The 22,480-nt window shown below is 42.9% G+C and overlaps 1 long non-coding RNA gene across 1 annotated transcript in view; it reads left to right on the top strand.

Annotated features, from left to right (window-relative positions):
• The window catches only part of LOC132524215 (uncharacterized), a 100,648-nt gene that overhangs the window by 46,187 nt on the left and 31,981 nt on the right, over positions 1-22,480 (top strand). The window contains exon 2 of the long non-coding RNA XR_009541824.1: positions 10,976-11,035. This is a non-coding gene — a long non-coding RNA (uncharacterized LOC132524215). The remainder of the gene's footprint in view (positions 1-10,975; positions 11,036-22,480) is intronic.

The raw sequence follows: 22,480 nt of genomic DNA, 5'->3' as shown, positions 1-22,480 counted from the left end.
ATGCTCATTTCAAAAATGTGTGGTCACTGCATTTGGGCAACTGTTTAATCAACAGGTTGAAGAAGAGCAGAGATGTCAAAGACTCTCTCTCTGATAGAACATTTACAACTTGTGGTTGTTGGACCTTCTCTGTCACAATCTGTCTTCAACCAGTTCTCTTTCCTTTTTGGAATAAGGGCAAATGAGCGTAAACTGTGACATGAAATACATCAGATAGTTACCCAAAATACTCTTCCAAATCTGTGAGTTATTTAACCTTAATCTATCTGGAAAACCACAATAGATTTCCACCTTCTTGAAAAGACAGAAAACAAGAGGATATTCTAAATGACATTTTCAGGCTTACACATCTCTTTCAAAACATTTCAGAGTTTTCCCCATTTCATCCCTCCCCTTTACCCCATTCCGCCTTGTGAGTACTTGCATAGAGTAGGGCTTTGAATGCTTTTGATGATAAATGAGTTGTGAATGCACAGACAAAACCCTTTTTCCAAAGCCTCCTAGAGTAGAAGCATATTCTGCTTCCTCTCAAAGACCCCAGAACTACCTGTGCACTGGCACAAACAGAAGAAAATTTTATTCAAAAATTTAAGCTACATGAATCTGTTGAAAGGAGGATAGATACTTAAATGCAGTTTCAAATAACCCTCGCCTTTGAGATCATGTGTACTCACAGCCCAGTATTTGTACAAGATGAAATGATTTACAGAATCAAGCCTGGAAAAATTGGAGGGCAACTCCAAAAGGCAAGAACATGCTGCCGAGTCCATCATTCATCCTGCCAGGGAAACTTTTGTAGTCTCCAAACTGTTATGAGACACTGCTCTCTATCCAGGACAGAGAAATCATTGAAAAGGCAGGAGGTGTTTTGGCTGCACAGCCAGCCTGGAGAGCTGGAGTTCTTGGCAGGGCACTTCCACCCCAAAAGCAGACAGAGTCCTGGAAGGTCTCTCACGTAAACAAGGCAGGGAGACAGCTTCGGCTCTGCAGCGTGGCTCATCCTTTGCCAGATCAAAGCCTGCACCAGAGAGACAGCCCCACGGAGCAGAGTGTCCTTTCTGGAACATCCACCTCCTGGGGAGAGACTTGAACTGGAACCACAACCTTGCCACCTGTAACCAGTGGCTTGGCGTGCAAAGGCTCTCACAGAGTGGGGAGCCTGAGGCTGCTCGAACAACAGATCAACGGAAAGATATGACAACACAGGCAAGAGAAGCTTCTACCTCGAAAACAGATCAGCTACTCTGAGAAAAAGAAAATGCATGCAGCCAACCCCAGCTCTCTAGAGTGTAGAAAGGGGGTGACGATCAGCACAGGGTCGTAGCCACACTGTTTGCCTGGCTGTCCACTCTGCCGCCTACTAGCTGTGTGAGCTGGGGCAGGCTGCTGGATGTCCCTATGCCTTGGTTTCCTCAGTACCTACTCCATAGGCTTTAATGAATGACTGGCACATAAAAAAGCTCTAAAGATGGTTGCAATTATTATTTGAAGTCACACAGTCCTGGGTTTGAACAGGTTCTGCTACTCGGTAGTTTTGTGAACTTGGGGAAACAGCCATTTTGGGGTGACTTCCCCATCTGTAAAATGGAATTTCATCCAGCCCTGATGGTGTTGCCGTGGAGATTTGACTTTCTATGGCACATGGTAGGCATTCAGTATATGCCACCTCTGCTTATTATCATTTTTCCTGATTTCCAAAGGAGAAAGCCCACAGGACTGGTTAGATGGGAAGAAATACGGCCAGTAAAACTTAGAATCCTCTTAAACCCCCAAAGCTTCATCCATATGCAAAAGAGATACATCCCTGGGGATGATTGGGTCCTGGTGTTTTAAATACACAACTAATTTTATTTTAAGGGAGAAAAGGGAACCTGGAAATATTCCCAAATTTAACATCTGCAGGCAGAGAGGATGACGAAATGCATTAGTACTGTGGAATAACTTTCTCCCATCTTCTCAGAAAACATCTGGGGTATTACCCTCCCCTCTACTCATTCCCCCACCTCCCACTCCAAAGCTGACTCTTGGCTGACAGTTTATCAGAGATAAATGGAAACACCTGGGAACCAGATAAGGCCAACTGAGCATGATCAGCTGATGAGATCTTGGGGACGCATGCCACTCAGTATTTCTCTTTCCACACCAGGCGGGGTAGGAGCACCATCTAGCCTGAGACCGATGGCAGTGCTCACTTTCACATCCACTCTTTGCTTCATTCATTCCAGACAACCTCATGGGGTCAGCTGGCCCAGCTTCCTGCCTGAGATAAGTCAACACTGAAACCACCAGGAAGTTAGATTAGTTATTGATCCTGCTTTTAACCACTTACACCAAAAGACTCAGGACTAACTATATTTTGTTCAAATTTTTAATCACCTTTTCTTTGGTCAAACCAAACCGTTTCCAGCTAAAATTTCTCATCCCTAAGGAGATGTAAGACCAAACATGCCTTTTGTACCCTGTCTTTTTTGTCATTCAAAAAAATATTTTTATTGCCATCTCCACTGTAATAACCTCCTCAACTTGAAAACTTTAAATCTCCTTTTCTTCCCATGTCCCTACCTCATCCTAGAGGTTCCATCTCTTTTAACCTTTCTTCAAAGGTCTTACTCGCCTTCCCTTTAATTAGCATGTTCCTTTTCTCTCAACTCACTCCAGCTTCTACACATCATTTAGAGACCAGAACTTGACACAGAGCTCTAATACTTGACAACAGATCTAGCTATTATTAAAGTGAGATAATTCCAGGGTGTGTTTCAGCACAGCCACTACCTGGATGTATGATCGCCAAGCAAGTTATATAACATTTCTGGACCTAAATTTCCTTAGCTGTAAAGTCATTTCAATCATAAAGAACAAGAACTGTGAATATGGCATTGGGGAGGCATACCAGCAGCCAAAGGAGACATTTTAGAAGAATTGAATTTAGAAAGACACATCAGAATTAGCTAGTTAAAGAGGAGAAGAGAAGAGGGCAATCCTACCAGAGGCAACTGCATGTACAAAGGTCCTGAGGCCCAAACTCCTGGACCAGTATGGCTAGATCCCAGAGAACAAGGGGAAGAGGGTTATGAAATGAGGCTCCTCAGAGGTACGGGCCAGTAGCATAATAATCCTTATAAGCCATGGTAAGGATTTTAGTCTTTATCTTAAAGGCACTGGGAAGATGGTACAGTTATAAACAGATTGGTTTATTTTTAAAGAATACTGACCAAAGAAAGGATTGGGCACAGAGTGGACATGGGGAGAATAGAAAGGCTCTGGAGATAATCCAGGAGTGGGATTCTGAGACCTTGGACCATGGTGGCAGCTGTGAAGATGAAGAGACGTGAACAGAGTTGGAAGTGAGAATCAGCGACCCCTGCTGATCCAATGAACATGGCAGGGAAGGGGAAGGAAGTGTCAGGGATGGCTGCCAAGTGTCTGGCTCACTCATCTGTGGATGGAGGTGCTATTTATTGAGGGTCTGGAGGAGGAAGGAGTTTGAGGGAGAAGCTATGAGTTCAGTTTTGGGACATGCAGAGTTTGAAGCACTGTGAGATGGCCAAGTCGAGATGTTGAAGAGGCAGCTGGATTTATGATTGGGAGCTCTGAGGAGAGTCTAGGCTGGAGATATAAATTTAAGAGTCATCAACATATAGATAATAATTAAAACCATAAGCGTGGACGAGATCACAGAGGGAGGGTGTAGAATGTGAAGGAGAAGAGGGCAGTGGATCAAGCCTTGAAATTTTCAAATATTTAATAGCCGGGAGGAGGAAGATGAGCCAGGAAAATGACTGAAGAGAAGCCCCAGAGGTAGGAGAAAATTAGGAGAGTGTTAGGTCATGGAATCCACAGGAAAAGGTATTTTGAGAAGAGAATGTCAACAGCAAGGCTGTCACATGGGCTTATCCTAATGACCCAATCCAGGTGACATTCCTCTCGAACTTTCATGTTTATGTGCAGTCTTGGAGTTTTCCACCTTGGACTTTTGCCATTTTCCTGTGCACACTATGGCTTATTGATGGGTGTTGTGACCAGACTTTCTATCTAATACGATTAGTGTATGAACACTGGGTTACATCTCATTTATTCAGACACTTCAGGGCTATACAGAATGCAGTCAAGAATTAGTAAAGAGAGATAAAAGCAAAAAACAGAAAAACGTAATGATTATTGCAGAAGTCTGGTCACTGCTATTTATATATTTACTAGTAGGCACTCTTTATCTAGCTCTCACTTAGAATCTTGTAAGTTCTGGAAAAGTTGATACTTGGTTTTTAAATCCACTGTAAAATGGAAAAAACCTTGTGGGGAGGGGCTCGGGTGGAGGAAGATTAGGGAGGAAGATCGCAGAGGCTACAGAAGTTGTTATAGTACTGTCACTGGTTATTAGGAAGTAGATGAAAATCTACCCAAAGCAGGCAAAACAACAAAAACATTACAGAAATCGGAGTCCATTTAGTAGCATAAATATACCTAATACCTCAGTAATCCTTGAGGAAAACATCACAGTGTAATGCCTCACAATAACAGAGTAATCAAATAAATTTAAAATAAATGCTTGCTACATTAAAATGAACAAAAAAAGCCTATCATGTGGTTTTTCATGTTTTTCTGTCCCTTGTATTTTCTATTAACTGGTAGTTAGAGCTGGGAGCTCAATGGGACTCCAGTAGAATATTTTGGTAGGAATTTATCATAGGAGGAGATATGAACACCAGGTTATCCTGAGATGTTAGGATGGATCGGTGGCATCAGGTCCCGTCAGGCTTTTCATCTGTTATAAAGTTTCCTGTTGGCCTTTCACCAAGTGGGTTCACAGCCATTGATTATCATTGCCTAGATTTATTTTTATTTCATTAGGAGTTGAAAAATCCAGAATGTGGTGAACTCTACAGCAGAAATAACCTAGTGTCTGCAACGAACAAATTGCTAGGAGAAAAGGTGAAGGGGAACCTACAGATTACAAGAGGCTTAAGAGACACAATAACCAAATGCAGTGTGGAGGCTTTGTCCTGCTTATAAGTAAATAAACATTTATGAGTCAACCGGGAAAGTTTTAGCACTGACCCAAAAAGTGATTCTGTTAAGGAATTGTTATTTTCAGGTATGACAATGGGATTGTAATGGCATATTTTTAAAAGTCCTTGTCTTAACTGAGATAAGTACAGAAGTATTTACGGATGAAATGATACGATCTCTGGGATTTGCTTCAAAATAATCCAGGGGATGGGACCATGGGCCCTGGAGAGGCTGGGGAAGTTCTGCTTGGGGAGAGATGAGATGAGACTTTAATACAGCTGGATGATGAGAGCCTGAGGATTCACGTGCCGTATACTCCGCTCTCTGGAAATGCTTGAAATGTCCCTTTAAAAAAGCTTTTAAAATAGAAAGGAAAAGAAAAAAGTCATTTCTTTTCACCTTGTTGTTCTGGAAGAAAATACTTCTACAATGCTCTCTCCAGCAAGGTGGACAAAGCAGATTCTTTGGAAAGTCCGATGGTGAATACAAAGGGATATCAGAAGAGGGGGGGTGTCACAGGGTTCTGGACGTGTGACTCTCCATGCCTGTTATTGAAACGCCAAACTGGAGCGAGGGTCAGGGAAGAAATCACTCCACACCAGATGGTCAGAGCTTCCATGCCTCAACAGAAACTAATTTCTAATAGAAGACACTCCTAGACTTCAGTTCAAGCTGCAAAACCCTGTGACCCTCAGACTGAGCACCGTGTCTGAAGGGAGGGCTCTGGGCCTCCACGTCCCCGAGGTTGAAGCCGATGCTCTTACCTTCTCCCTCCTTTGCACTGTGTTTCTCTGCCCCAGAGAAGTCACTTGTTCGTTTGTGAACTCAGCGTAGCAGTGAGGATTTGGAAAGCTGATGGCTGGACCGGCAAGTTCAGGGGATCCCCAGCATCCGTTGGAGGCTTTTGCACCCTCCTGACCTGTATTTTCACTTACGCTGCTCCCTGAGTTCAAGAAGCTGATCACCCACTGAAATCTTACTCATCTCTTAAGGGCCATCTTAAATGCCACCAAGTGCACAGATCTTTTCGCAACCTGCTCATCAGAGCTAAGGGACCATTCCTCTGATTCCCCCAGTTCTTTGCTTGTAGACCTTTGATAATATGTTAAGTATCTGCCAACTAGGCAGTTAACCCCTGGAGGGCTGGAATGTGTCTCCTTCAACTCTGTAGCCATCCCCCAAGCCACACCCTGTCCCCAGCCATCCTCTCCTGTGCAGAGTGGCCCTTGACCTTGCAACCCTCTTCTACCACTTGTCTCTCCCTTCCCATCCCCTCTGCCTCCTTCCTGCTTCCTCTCCTTTTCTATATGACCCCTTTCCTGCACTGCCTCTCTCTCCCCCAAGCCAAGAAGTGAGTGCATCAGGGGAGAAAAGGATCAATTTCACGCAAGGGTCTCAGCCGTATTCTCGGGTTTTCCTGTGCCAGGCCATTTGGCTGGAGACTGCTGAACTGGATGAGAAATCTCAGCCCTACACAGGAGTCCTCAAGCTCCCACTGCCTCATGTGCCCATCGCAGCTTTCTGGATCAACAAACCCCTCTTTCAGTCAATAAACGCTTTGTGAGCTGAACAACAGATGCCACAGGGCCTAGAAGGCAAATAAATATGGTTATTCAACATTCTATCGCACTGTGTATAATTCAGGAAATTCAATTATGGTTTCCCCAGCAACAGTAACTGAACTTCAGGCCTGGTGCACAAGGGGTTGACCCTCACGCCTCCACATGTCGGGGACAGTGCAATCTGGCAGACTTAACAGTTGCCATTGGAAACGTTACTGGAGCCTCCAAAAGCCTGGGTTTCCAAATTTAAAGCTGTTTTTCAGCAACTGGTATAAAGACGTGGGGAAAAAAGCACTAACATAATCTCAGACACGTATAGGTATGGAATGATTAAGCAACATAGGCACAACTCCAGATTCAGGATACATTTGAGGCACAGAATGGCAGAGCAGGACTTTCTTAGAATGTGAACTGTCAGGATGAGACCTGCCTACTGCCTAGAGCAGGGTTTATAACCTGGAGTCTGTGATGTCTGTAAAGAGAGACTGCTGCCATAGTTGTTGGGAGCATGGATTCTGGTGCTGGACATGACCCCAGGCAAGGTACTTACCTTTTCTGTGCCTTAGTTTCCTCATCCATAAAATGGGGATGATGCCATTGATAGACTACAGGGCTGTTTGGTTAGTTTGCCTTTGAAGCAGAGAGTATTATTGGACCTCTTGGTGTGATTTACTAATGACAGCTCTGAGCTAGTCTTCATGACCCCACTTGTAATTCTGTGCCTGAGCCAAGATCGCACTTGGAACATGTTGCATATGCACTACCTTGAGTTGATTCTTTTTTATTTTCTTAGCAAACCATATTTCTTCTTGCACTCCTCACTCCTCCGTGAACTTGAATTAAGCCCTCTCCCATCTAGAGAGCAAGGCAAGGGTTAGATTTTGTTTTGGAAAAGACTCACAAGCTCGCACAGCAGCAGGTTTTTCCACAGTTTGACAGTTCCAGTTCGGCTCAATGTTGCTGATTTATAAGACGCTGAGCTTATTGGCTTTCTCCCCTCTTCTCCCCCAGTCATTTCTCAATCGAGTCGCACTGGCTGGAAACATCTGAGAAAGAAATTTACTGAGAGATGCACAGACAGCTTATTCACATTCCAGAATTTCCAGGAGCCTTCCCCAGAGGATCCGGTGGTAGCCTGTTAACTCATGCACAACCCCTGGCCAGTGTCCCTGCCCCTCATCACCCCGCTCGCTCGTGCAGACAACACTCAGGCTCCCTCCAAACTCGGCTTCCTCAACTTTAATGCTAAGTGATATAGCTAACACAGCACACGCTGTTCTCAAACCTTGCTTAGCCTCGCCTATGACAGCGGGACTAGACAGGGAAATATGCACAGAAGGTACCCAATGGATTTAGTGATTTAATTGTCTGAGCACTTAAAAATTCAGGATTAATGGCAGTGTAAGTGTGGTTGCTTCTTTCTCATTAACAGGAATCTGCTTTAAATAATGCATTTCAATAAAGACCCAATGGAGGCGCAGAAGAATGCCTTTGCGTGACTCACGTACCTCCTCTTTCTTTCCCCTTTCCTCTAGCCGGCCTCTCTCCCCGCACCAGTTTGGTCTTAACATAGAAACCTCTAATCTGAAACCGGTGTTTCCCACTAAGCTCTCCATTTCTGCTTGAAGTAATTTGCAAGGGCCACTTTCTGCATCTTGTTCTCAGACGTGTCTTGGTCAATTAGTGCAATGTCACAGCCGTGTGTAGTTATTGTAACTCCAGCTGTGAGCTGTTAATAATAAACTTACCCACAGGACAATCGTGCCATATGGTTGATGGTCAATCAAGACTAAAATATGCATTAGGAAAAAAACGCTCCTGTCAACAGTGAGAGGGTGTAGGTCATTGGTTAGGATGCTGGCTCGAAAGAACCGAGTGTGGGTTAATGGTGTACCGGAGGCATCCTTGCCTTGCTGCTACCCTACGATGTTTGTCCAGAGACACAAAAGCATGATAACAAAAGTGACACAGCTGGAATCAGAAGACAAGCAGACAAAACATGGTGAAATGTATAATATGGGTTGGGGAATAGGGATTTGTTAAAAAGAAACATAGCTAAGATTCTTTACTAGGAAAAGGAGACAGATCTGCATTTTGGTCATGGGAAATGATCTGTGTACTACAAGACATATTTTATTTAATGGGAGTTTTGAGGCAAATAAAAACAAACTGTTTTGTGGCAAATGAGTGAAGGAAGAGCAGTAACCCACTTGGGTAATTTCAGTTAACTTCCTCCCCAGGATCAAAGGGCTTTCAGATTATTTTTGTTTCCTTTTGAATTTTGGATGGGAGGTGGTGAGTTGGGGAGGCTCTTGGCAAACAGCTGAAACTTGACTTTTTTCCTAGCCACAGCTGCCCCAGTAGAAAAGCAAAAGGCAGTGCCAACAAAGCATCTACTTGTTTCAATGGCAAAACTAATGCTTCTGTGTCAGTTTTACCGGAAATGGTAAAGAACCAGTGCAGAATGGTGTCCCGTAAAGTAAAAAACCATGCCAAATGTTTCATTCAGCCTGTGCTTTTTTGTCTGTTTTCTTGTTTGTTTAAGCAACAAGTTCTTAATACAACATCTATCACGGATATTTCTCTTGATAATACCCCAGGGGCCAGACCCTGAGCAGTGACCACTCTCCACACCATAGCAGTTCTCAGTCAACATTTTCTAACTGGAAGCCCAGGTTAAATCCGTTCATGCAAACTTTCCTTTGAATTTAAACACTCGCCACCACCTCCTAGGAAAGATCCTCTCTTCTTTCTCTACTTTTTTTTCTCTATCTTCTTTTTCTCCGGTTAAAAAATGGAATGATTCCATTCTTGCTGAGGTAACTTTTCCATTGAAAGGAGGAGGTATTTTTCCCCACTAAAAACAGAATACTTTTTTAATGGCCATTTAAAGAGTGATCATGCAATAAGGCCTTATTAAAATCCCAGAGCCCTGTTTACTTGCTGTGGAGCCTGACTTGATTACCTGATAACGAAAGTGCTCTGCTAAACGATGGGACCTCAGGGTCGTCTGTCCTGAGGTTGTGCCCCCTTCAGAGGAAGCATTTTTTGTGATTACACTTTTGTCTTTGAGAAGGCAAACTATTCTTCTCCCTCCTCCATGGGAATCTCAGGAAGACTGCCCTGTCCAGACACACACACACACACACACACACACACACACACACACTCACACACACACACACACACTTCTTCTCTGCACCAGTTAGTTGGTTGTTAAGGGTTTACCGAATTTTCTGTCACTCTGGCTGTTTCACTAACTCAGTGGTTCTCAGCTGGCGTTGACTTGGCCCCCAAGGGACATTGGCAATGTCTGAAGATGTTTTTGGTTGTCACAACTGGAGTAGAAGAGGGGTACCTCTGACATCCAGTGTGTGGGGGTCAGTGATGCAGCCAAACATCCCACAATGCTCAGGGCAACCCACACACACCCACACACAAAGAATTATCTGGCCCAAAATGTCAACAGTGCCGAGGCTGAGAAATACTACACTGACTTGACCAACTTAACATGAGGTGATTTGGTAGATCTATGGATTTAGACTTAGATTGAAAGCAATGAGACAAAGGGCTACCAAATTCCTCTTTCATCATCTTCACCCCATCAAAGAGCTGGGCCTGATGCACGCCAATTCTGACTAAGCCAGTTTTCTCTGTGATTTTACAAAGCAGGGGTCAGCAAAATACAGCCTGATAGGGCTGCCATCTCTTTTTGTACAGACAACTGGTTTTTACATTTTTTTAATGGTTGATTAAAAAAGAATAATATTTTGTGACATGAAGATTATATGAAATTTATATTTCAACGCACACCAGCTCTGCCCATTTGTTTACCATTTGTTTACAAATTGTCCATAGCTGCTTTTGCAATATGTCAACAGAGTAGTTGCAACTGACTATATGGCCCCCAAAGCCTAAAATATTTAGTCTCTGGCCCTTCACAGAAAATGTTTGCTGATCCATAATATAAGACCTTAAGACCAATTACATGGCCTGCACAGCAGAGTTGATGATTTTCTAGAGGTACCAAATCCCACAAGTCTATGGAATATGTACATAAATAATGTTGCATCATTTCTACATGTAGTACGCTCAGATGTCATCAGGTTGGTAAGGGTCCACTTAAATACAAGTTATTTGTTTTTCTCATTTTCCTACACATTATAACTTTCTCACCCCCAATAAAACTTTCATCATTGTGGGTTCAAAGCTGAGCTCTCATCTCAGTCCCCTCCCCAGCTTTAGCCTGAATTAGGGATAGGACACCAACAAGAGAAGACCAGAGAGTCTGGATTATCCTCCAATGGAATCCTTAGCCATGAGTGGTGGAGAGAAAAGCATAAGAGCACACTAGCCACAAACTCCCACACTTCCCCACTGAGACTTACATTCTCTTACTCTTTCAGGAATGTTTGGGTACCCAAGAAGACCATCCTGCTGAAACCCCAGCAAAACTGGATGTTTAGGTATGTTTGCACACCCTACACAGACACAAAGAGGTTAGATGGGACAGGATTCCATAAACACAGGAGTTGTTGCTGTTTAAACTCACCAATTTAATATCAAAATGAATGCAATTCCGAAACCTTGCCTGGCTCCAAAGGGTTAAGCACTCCCTCCACCCCCCACCACCACCCCCCAACACACACACTCTAGCTTGGAGACGTGACATGGACACCCATAGGCGGCTATGCGAATCCAGAAGAAGGAGAAATCATTTCTGGACTTGGCAGTGATGATGACAGTGATAAGAGGAGAAGGAGGGCCTCATCATTTATTGAGGTGTCAGGAAGTATTCCGAGCACTTTATATAGAACCTGAAATGTTAATAGTATTCAATCCATTTTACAGATAGGAAAACTGAACCGCAAGAAGTAACTTGCCTAAGGGCACAGAGCTCGTAAGGTAGAAGAGCTAGGATCCAAACCACATCTGTCTGACTGCTCTTTTCTCAATGTTGAGGGGATATTTCATTGAAGAGGTAGGATGTGAAGGGGCCTGGAAGGGTGAATAAGAGTCAGATTGTCAGATTGGAGGGAAGAAAAAATTCTAAATAGAATAAAGAGATGGGAATAAGAGAACAGACATTGGAATGGGTATGTTATATTTAGGGTGGTTCAGAGATGGAATAGAGGGGTCTCTTGGAAGTACAGAGTTTGCACAGGGCAGGTACTACTGGAAAGGTCTGATTGGGCTCAAACATTGCCAGATGCAATCACTTTTAGGAATAGATCTTGCAAAGTCTTGACGTTTGATGTTGAGTCTATATGGAAGAAATGTGCTACAGTCAAAAAGGTTACTGATAGGACAGCTTTATTCATAATAGCCAAAACTTGCAAGCAACCAAGATGTCCTTCAATAAGTAAATGGATAAACAAACTTTGGTACATCTAAATAATGGAATGTTATTAAGCAGTACAATGAAATGAACTATCAAGTCACCAAAGGAAATGGAGGGCCCTTAAATACATATTGCTAAGTGAGAGAAGTCAATCTAAAAAGGCTACGTGCTGTATGATTCGACTATATAAGATTCTGGAAAAGGCAAAACTATGGAGACAGGAAAAGGTCAGTGATTGTGAGGGGTTTGGAGACAGGCTGTGGGGAGGAATGAGTAGGTGGAGCACAAGGGAACTTGAGGGCAATGAGACTATTCTTTGTAATACTATAATGGTGGCTACACGTCATTGTACATTTGTCAAAACCCATATAATGTACAACACAAAGAGTGAACCATAATATAAACTGTGGACATTAGTTAATAATAATATATCAATGATGGCTTATTAGCTGCAACAAATGTACTACACTAATGCAACATGGTAAAAAAAATAGGGGAAATTGGGGTGGATAGAAGAGAATGCATATGGGAACTCTGCACTTTTCACTCAGTTTTTTCTGTAAACCTAAAACTACTTGAAAAAAAGGATTAATTTTAAAAAAAGGTTTCTGGACTAGACCCAGATTCTACATCTTGCCCTGTCACTAACCAGTTCTTTGAGCAAATTGTAGCCCCTCTGGGTCTTATAGACCAAGAGGCCACTACATGGCCCACCACGAGTGGACATCCCATGACTCTGAGATAATGTACGTTGGCTGGATTTTCTCCCTTCATTGAAGCGTGAGAGAGATCCAATGTACCTGGGCCTCAGGTCCGTGAATGTTGGACCTGAGAGGGTTTGGATATTTTCATCAAGGGATCAGGATCCATGATATCACTTCCCTCTTGCACATGAGGTCATTTTGCATTTGGGGACCCCAGTTACCTATGCGTTTGTGGTTGTGATTGTTTTTTGTTTAGAACAGTTACCAAATCCCGACTTCTTCAAACATTAAAAAGTGTGTTTTTCAGTGCTAATTATTTTGCAGTATGATAGAAACTGGCACCCACAAAATATGTCAACTTTAAAGGAATAGGTGTGAGCGTTAGAATGTCTTCCTTCTGCATCCAGGTTCTGAGCTTATGCACTGAGCTGCCTGACAGAAAGTTGGCCTCTGCCCGCCTCCCAGCTGCCATGTGAATGACACCAGTGTGACTGGCAGCTCTCGGTGGCCTGTGTAGATGTACTAATATTTATAGGCAGAGGCACCCTTTGGTGTCACTGCATCACCACTCACCTCATTTTACTGTTGCATCCCTGCCCACTTCACGGAGCTATCCCAGATGAGGGTGAGGTCTGAGCTTCTATCACAGGTCTGGTTTTACCTTAATCCCTCAGTCATAATTATCCTTAGCAGGTTCCAGCAGGCACCATATAAATAATAAAACCATCCTTTCAACATATTGCTCACGAAGGAGGTGAATGCAAATGCCAAGTTAGATGGCATTTATATAAAAATGTATGTTGGAAATACATACTGTTTTTAGACTGTGCCTAATTTTTCTGCTCACACACACATGGACATTTTTCTAACAGTTTGGGTAGAGAAATAGTATCACCAACTTTTAGTTGTGTGTCAACTTTGCATATACACAACTTAAACAGATGTGCATGTTTATAATTTTAAAGTTGCACATATGCAAAACATTTGATAGTGTATTTATTTGCGCTGTTGATTTATCTGAAAGACCCTGTATTTACATCTTTTAATTGTGTTATGTGGGATAGTGCCACATATGTTGTTTATGTATGTGACATGTGTGATGGGAAACCAATTGGCTAGTGGAAGTTCGTTCTTTATGGGTTTTGAAAGTATTCTAGACCTAAAAATTATGTGCCACCGAGAAAGGGGTGAGGAATGGGGTGGAGGAAGGGGGCAGTGAACATAGATTGATTTCAAAATAGTTAATGAGGGTAAAAAATAAAAAATACCCCCCCTTCATATACATCAGAAAATTTGAGACTATTTTTCCCACTCGGGGAAAGAAAGAAGCTCTCTGTTTGTTGCCGGTGATGTGTGATGTCTGAAAGAGGGAGCAGCTTGGGCAGGAGCCGGGAGGTAGGCAGCCCTCTATGGAGCCTTCGTCCAGCACTTCTCAACGAGGATTCCAGAAGGCCCGGACTGTAAATGCCTATATTGTCTCCCTGCTCTGCAGCCTCGGGCAGCTCAACATTTTGCTTGGTCAGTCCACGGATGTTTTCTTCTTGCATTCAAGATTTCAGGTTTTCATACCCACTTTGTTCGGAAAAATTTTGAAATCAGAAAGGATGTGGTCTGAAGTGTTGAAGTGTTTAGCCACATATGGAAGACACAACTCATAGAAATGAAGTGGCACATTTATCAGGTCTCAATGGGAGATTCTCAAGTTTAGGGTCCAGGACAGAATTATTTAAGCGGCACTGGCCAGAGGTTCCTGAACTTCATCCTCTTGATGCCCGTGGGTTGTTTTTGTTTTTTCACCCTCCTCAAGGTGCCTCTCCCCTTTAGCACAGATTTTGAAGGCCACTCACAATTCTGCTATTTTCTCTCCTCTTTATCAGTCATTTAGGCTTATGAATCCAGTAAACAGCCACCAAGACTTAGATCACATGTTGATGGATTCTCTTGTCTTTCCCTCTGCTGGTTTTCCACAGCTTTGGGGCAAATGATCCTCCCAAGTGAGACACGCTTGTGCATTGAACAGTGTCCCAAGGCAGTGCTGGTAACATTCCTTAGGTCATATCAAGTCATTCTGGAAAAACCTGCTGTAGGACTGATGTTCAAATATAGAAAGTAGAGACTCTCCGTTACTTATAATTGCCCTCTACTTTCAATTCCAATGGACATGGAAACAAGACTAGGAGAGTTTCTCTTCCACTCTGTAGAGCTGCACCAAGTGGCCAGATCAGTGCAATGGGCAGAGGTAAAATGCCTTTACCTCTAACTTCCACCTTGAACATATTTATTCCGGTAAAATCTGGTTAAAATAATCAACAAGGGCAGCTTTAAGAAGGTTAAAGATAACTGGGAGAGTTCATACGCACAGGAAATTGAGGCCTCACCTGGTACCTTCTGGCAGATCCCCTACCTGCTCCTCAGTTGCAGCCGGGAACATTCCCCACCCCCAGCCTGGACCAGGACCGAGGCTCCCCTGTGGAGGTGCAGTGTCACAAAGCCATGGCTGTGTACTCCCATCATTTAGAAAAGCCAGCAGGCGAGCTCTGAGCTCTCTGGTCAAGACGAAGTACACAATGGGAACCCCCAAAACGGAAAGGGACAAGGGACATCCAGAAGACTGCCGGAGCAGCATATTTCAGTCAATGTGGAAAGACTGAGTCAGAAGTAAGAGAACATAGGATGAAGGAGGAGGGATGTATGCTGCAAGAGAAAACTATTCTCTTGTTCCTCCTCTGTTGCTTCACCCTGTCAAAGGTGAGATTTGCGAAGAAAAAGAAACGTAGAGAACCCCACGCAGAGAAAAGGGGAAAATAGGAGAGGCCAGTCCCACTTCTCCATCACATACAAACATCACCACCACCATCAGTCACTACTATGGAAGTTTATTTTCCCTACACCTTTCAGGAGAAAGGGAAAGCTTTACCTAAATGCAAACTTTTAAATCTGGGGGAAGGATAATCCTATATATTGTTGGAGGACTACATTTCAGCTTACAAACAGTGTTGATGATGAGCACTGTATCCAGAATAGCTAAGGTCTGTGGAAGTATATGGTTAATGGTACTCTGGCTCTGTGCTTGGCCTGTAGCTTACAGATGGAGTGAGCCCACTCCTGTGAGTTTGAACACACTGCTAATCTTTGTTGAGGTGGGAACAATCAAGTCCTCTCCCTCTGCCATCCTGGAAAAAGGATCAGAGTTCTTTCCACACCATTTTATCCGAGAGTTTCCACTTTAATCCTTGTGCCTTTGCTGCCTCATCCGGATTGCAAATAACTTCCTACTTTTTCAACTTGTGCCTCAGCATCTTCGGCTCTTTGCTGCCCCACCAGATCTCCCCCTGCAACATCAATCTGCTGTCACTCACATTGTCAGAGATGGCATCAGGAGAATCAATTGCAGAGTCCCTTATCCTGCCTATCTCTGAGAAGTCCACGAGGCGAGCTCCCCAGGACCCTGGAGATGCACTGTGGACAGGGGGAAATGCTGAGTGCCTTATTCTCCTCTCGGAGTTCCAGAGTACTCATTAGTCCGCACTAAAGGTCTTGAGACTTCTCACCATAAAGCGGCCTGCTTAATGTCTATAAATCAGTGTTGCACAAACTTATTTTAGAACCCCATCTTTTGAGTCATGCCTTCTACCATTTTGCAGAACTGCTGTTCTGAGGAGCATGTGTCAGGAGATGTCGCTGATCCACATGGTGGGTCTACCCAGGATCCAACTGCCTGTTATGTGCCATGCCTCAGAAAACAAGCTCACTCTCTACCCTCTTTGCCTTCTCTTCAACCCACAAGCATACAGCAGCTCCTGGTAATGCTCAAGACGCAGACCTGGAGTAACCAACCCTGAGATCTCAGCCCCAACTACTCACAGAACTTCAAGAGGTTCCTCCTGTCTGCTTTAAAGTGTCAAAGACTGATGGTTGTCCTGCAAAATTATTTCTCCCCTTCTTTAATAAAAGAACTTCTAATTTTGGGCTGGTCAAGTAGCCACTCTGAATAAAACTACAGTTCTCAGCCTTCCTTGCAGCTAGGTGTACAGCCATAGGTAGTTCTGTGTGCAGCACCTAGGAACTGTACTTAAAGGGAGCATGCTCTTCTTCCCCTTTTTCTCCTCTCTCCTTCTGGAATAAGGATGCAATGGCAGGAGCTTGAGCAGCCACCTTGGGTCATGTAGTATAAGTCACACGCTCAGAAGGAGACTGGTCCCTGACACTGTAGAGTGAGATATCAGGTCCAGAAGGACACATCTGGGTTTCTTTAATGGGAAGTAGTAATAGAGTTTTTTTTTTAAGTCACTGTTATTTTAGGGTTTCTGCCACCTCATCAGAATGTAATTCTAATTCCTTTGGCTCCTCTCTTCAGCTAACCCCTCAGATCTCTCAAGGATAAACTAAAAGCCCAGATTACTTCCTAGAACAACCTCTCAGAAAGTCATCTTGACTGGGAACAAGTTAGCATCAGGATGACCCCACTGGATCTCTCTCTGGAGATCGAGTCTCTCTGCCCCCTCTATCTGGACTCTTTCCCACACAAGACCTTTTACAAGGAGAACAGGAGGTAGGAGTTGGCTGGGCAAACATCCACACCACAGTGATTAGCACATCAGCCAACCAAGCCTGGGTGGTCTAGTCTGAGTGGCCATATGTTTTCCCACTCTGCCCCAAATAACCATTCCCTGAGTTGGCCAAACTTTTGGTTTTCATGTGTTCACTTGGCTACATTTCCATCCACTGTTAGTGCTTTCCCCACATGAACTGTCCAGTTTATTCATTAGAATATACACATCACCTATTCGGATGGACTACAGCATGACGTGGTTCAGATTCGACTTCAAACAACTTCTAAATGAATCCTGATACTCCAATCCACCACCGTGACCCTGCCAGTCTACTCCATGTTTAAATCCGTAATGCCAAGGCTATTAATTCAAACAAAGGCAAACCTTGGACTGTCCCTCACAGACACTTCCTGAGTTGGGTGAGCCCTAGGCCAGTGATCACTGGCTGAATTTGGTTCACTGAGAGAAACCAAAGTATCATAATGTGCATGCAACCCAATGTATGCACTTGAAGTTGCAATTAATCTACTTTCATATCTGTTTATAAGATACATGAACAATAGAGGTTAATTATATATTGTGAGGGTGAAACTCTGAGTATACACAAGTGTTTGGTTATAAATCTTTTTGTTTATACCTTTATTATAGCACTTATCCAATGCCTGGGATTAGATAGAGTTAAAGGTGCCTGCTTATCCTCTGCCACTAGACTGCAAATGCTTGCAGCACCTTTGCATCCCCTGGGTGCACCCCCTAGCTTACTGCAGCAATTCAGAAAGTGCCAGTGTTTTGGAGTCAGACAGCCTTGGTTTTGAACCTTGAATAGTAGCTGTGGAACTCCGAACAAATTTCTTAATCTTGCTGAGACTCAATTCCTGATCCAAAAAAAGGGGATAATAATACATTCCTCTGAGGTTGTGTTGAGCATTAGATAGTACACGAAGCTGTCAGTAAACGGGACCTGTGATTAAATCACAGTGACAGACTATTAAGTGCTCAAGAAATACCTGGTCAAATGAAGTTTTTGAGAAGCAAAACCCGATCTTCCTAATCTATAAATTCTTCTATACATCACTAGGTCTCCTCTCTAAGACATTCATAGATTTGTTATTTATTTGGCCAAAAAGTATAAGATTATGCTATCTGCCAGGCACTGAGGCTAGAGACCCTGAGATATGTTTGACATGGCCCTTGCCCTCAGGGTGCTTGGAATCTAGAAAGGGGATAGATAGGGAAACCATTAAGTGCTGCAGAATTATAGATGCCATGCTAGAAGTGCTATAGAATTCAGTGAGTGCCCAAAGAAGGGGGGCATCAGCTCTACCTGGGGATCAGGATGTGAAGATAGCAAAGGTACAAAAGTCTTCAAGGAAGAAGGGATTTCTGAACTGGGCCTTGAGAAATAAGTCAGCATTTGTCAGGAAGACCATCCTCAACACAAGCAGCAGAGGGAGCAAAGGCATGGGGAAAAGTGCATCAGGCTGGTTTTGGGGGTAATTCCCCTGGCTGAGGGTCAGCGGAGGAGCAGAGACCAGGATGAGAGTTGGAGTTGAAAATAGACCACAGGTCACCAGGGGACCTTAGCCCTCATCCTACAAGCAGCAGGGAGCTCACCACAAATGCCAGTCACTGCCCAAGAGAGAAGGGCAGAGGTACCAAGAGAAGGGACCGTGGCCCCAGGAGCACCAGGTTTACTCATATCCAGAGACGATGGAGCAGTTGTCCTCACCCACCTAGGTTGTAGGGCCCTTGCCTGGTGCATCCTCTCAAATCCCCAGCACTATCCCATGTTCTGGTCTACCCCATCCCTCATCACACATCATCCACTTGGGGTTTCTGTTTCCTCAGGAGTCAGTTCTCAGCTAGATGATGGTTAATGATCTAATTTTTTAAATCCCACATATCATATCAGTACCTATCAGTTTGTTTCTATTCAAGTTACATATTTACATTTAAACAGGGACTTTGTGGGTAATGCTTTAAACCAAATGAATAAAAACCCTAGTGATAGAATTTCAAGCACTCTGGCACTTGCATGAATTTTTACACAAGAAAGTGGTGTTTTGCCACTAGATATGGGCTGTGAAATCAACTACTTTCTTGGTGTTTGACCAGCAGAAAAGTCTTCAGGGAAAAAAAATTGCCCGTACAAAGGCTGAGAAAACATACGGTGATACTTATAAGTTCAATTACATACGCTTTTGACTCTATCCCAGTGAGTAGCATGTGATAGCTCCTTAATACATGATGAAAGGGAAGGAAGCAAAGAGGAAGGAGGGGAAGAAGAGAGGGAATGAGATCTAATCCATAATCTTTTTACATGGCTTCTAGCATGAAACTTGGTGACTAAAAACAGATATTTTTCTACTCCTAAGGGGGCAGAACAAGAAACATAAATATCGGCTTTATTGCCACTAACCGTTTTATCCTAAAATTTGAAATATTTGAGTGTACAAAAAGCTTCATTTTGGATGCTCTTTATTGGATGCATAGATCTATGTTTATAGAAAGTTTTAATGGTTGCAAAGTCAAATTGTAAAAATGATTCTTTTCTTTTTAGAGATCTTGATATATCATGCTGCATTCTAATAAAGTTTTCACTACTGGCTATAATGTAGATTATAATACTAATGTTTCCCATGGGATCAAGCAATCAGAACTCCTCTGGTAAATGTCCTAGAGTTAAGGTTAATGCACCAAAGAGCTGTAACTCACTGACACTTAATACTGGCTGATGCAATATGAAAAATGTGGTAGCAAATACAGGCCATTGAAAAACTTTTCTTCAAGCTTTGGAGTCCAAGCAATTCACAGAATATTTTCTCCTCATACTCTGAGATCAATGTGGTTCTGACACCTTCCTCACAGATACACCATTATTTTGAAAATACAACAAAAAAAGTCACGGAAATAATGGTATTATCGTTTAATGGGTCCTTCAGACGGTAATATTATAACAAGAAATGAAACTTGAACTCTTTGAACTGACTTTTTCAGGAAAGCACTTTCAAACCCTTGAAAGGGAAACATCAAAGTTTGCAGGGCAGATATGAAAAAGGCTCCCCCTCTTACACCAATGTGACACAAATTCAACCTGACACACATTTATAGTGAATTTTGCACACCAATGAAGATGAAAAGGGAAAAGACGCGTGCTTGTCCTCAGGGAACTTATTACGATTATCTTTCAGCTGATTGAGACCTTTTTTTCTGAATTATTATTCCATTCTGTCCTCTGCCTATTCCAAAAGGGACTGTATGGTGCATGATTTTTAAAGGTATTCTTTTAAGATGCTCAACCTCTTTCAGGATAATAGGAAACACAAATTGTAACTATTATGAGAAAACATTTTTTTCACTAGTTTGGCAAGCACCAAGAAGTTTAAAAACAGAATGTGTTGGTAAGAGTGTGGTACCCTCATACATTTCTGGTACCAATTGAAAGAGGTATGACCTTTATAGTATACATATAGCTGATTCACTTTGTTGTACAGCAGAAACTAACACAACATTGTAAAGCAATTATATTCCAATAAAGATATAAAAAAATACAGCAGTAAATTAAGATGAACAGTTTCCATACTGTAGAGTATAGACCGTTATCATTAATAAAGGAATTTTAATTTTATTTGTTTATTTTTTGCGGTACGCGGGCCTCTCACTGTTGTGGCCTCTCCCGTTGCGGAGCACAGGCTCCGGACGCGCAGGCTCAGCAACCATGGCTCACGGGCCCAGCCGCTCCACGGCATGTGGGATCTTCCCGGACCGGGGCACGAACCCGCGTCCCCTGCATCAGCAGGCGGACTCTCAACCACTGCGCCACCAGGGAAGCCCAGGAATTTTAATTTAAAAGAAGAAAAGCAACTTGGTAATATTTACCTGAATTTCAATGAATATACAAGCTGGTGCAGCAAAGTCACTTCTAGAAACGTATTGCCCTTTACAAGTACTTTATTCAAATGTAAAATAATGTATGGTAGGTATATTTATGGTACCATTACTGTAACAGCAAGAGATTAAAAGCAATCTGTCCATCAATAGGGGATGCTAAAATAGGCACACCATAAATTAATAATAAGACACTATAATGACTGAGGAAGCTCTAGATGAGCTCATATGGTATCAGAGCCCAGATATATTTCTAGGTGAAACAAGCAAGGCATAGACAGAATATATGGTGTATTCCTATTTATGTTTAAAGAGGTGTGTGTGTGTGTGCGTGTGTGCGCGCGCGTGTGTGTGTGTGTGCGCGCGCGTGTGTGTGTGTGTGCGCGCGCGTGTGCGTGCGTGTGTAGAGAGAGAAAGAGATTATGTTACATAGACATAAAATATCTCTGGAAGAGGACACCAGAAGTTGGAAACAATGATGTGGGAGAGGCAGGTAACAGGGTGGCGGTTGACTGGGGTGACAGGGAGACTTACTGTTCGTTATATACCTTCCTCCTGTATTTTTTACGCCATGTGCATGTATTACATATTCAAATAATTAAATTTAAAAAGAAGCTTTCTAGAAGGGCACTCTTTTAGACCAGAGATCTGAGGGAGCAAGCACACCATTGGGTTAGTCACTTCTACAAAGCCTTGCCACTTTTGAAGTTCATTCAAATTGAAGGAGCTCATTCTGGAATATGTATTCTAAAACTAGATCTATTTAAAATTTTTTTTATTGAAGTATAGTTGATTTATAATGTTTCATGTTTACAGCAAAGTAATTTAGATATATATATTCTTTCTCAGATTCTTTTCATTATAGGTTATTATAAGATATTGAATATAGTTCCCTATGCTACACAGTAGGTCCTTGTTGCTTATCCATCCTGTACATAGCAGTGTGTATCTGTTAATCCCAAATTCCAAATTTATCCCTCCCCACCCACTGCCTCTGGTAACCACAAGTTTGTTTTCTATGTCTGTGAGTCCATTTCTATAAAACTAGATCTTTACAGAGAGTATTGGAGTGGCTTTCCAGGGGTCTTCAGGACTCACTTTTCATGTCAGCATTTTGGTGAGCATGTGTCTCATCCCTGCCTCTACTGTGACCACTTTGAGACAAGGCTCTTTCCTTGGATTCCTGCATCCATCAGCACGCTTATTAGCAAGTGCTTTGTGCTCACTAGGCATTTGCGTGCCCCACTGCTTTTCTTCGCCCATACTTTGTGCCATCTCCATATGCTCAAACCCCATTATCCACCCAGAGGATCCAGAGGCCAACATCACAGCCTGTCCGCCTTGGATGTTTTCTCCTGCTACTGCTGCTGATGAATGTGTCTCTATGTTACAGGATACCTCATCCATAACATTTTTTAACACGTT

This window comes from Lagenorhynchus albirostris, chromosome 8 (genome assembly GCF_949774975.1).
Source record: "Lagenorhynchus albirostris chromosome 8, mLagAlb1.1, whole genome shotgun sequence".
Taxonomy (NCBI): Eukaryota; Metazoa; Chordata; class Mammalia; order Artiodactyla; family Delphinidae; genus Lagenorhynchus; species Lagenorhynchus albirostris.
This window is presented reverse-complemented; position numbering and strand designations above follow the sequence as displayed.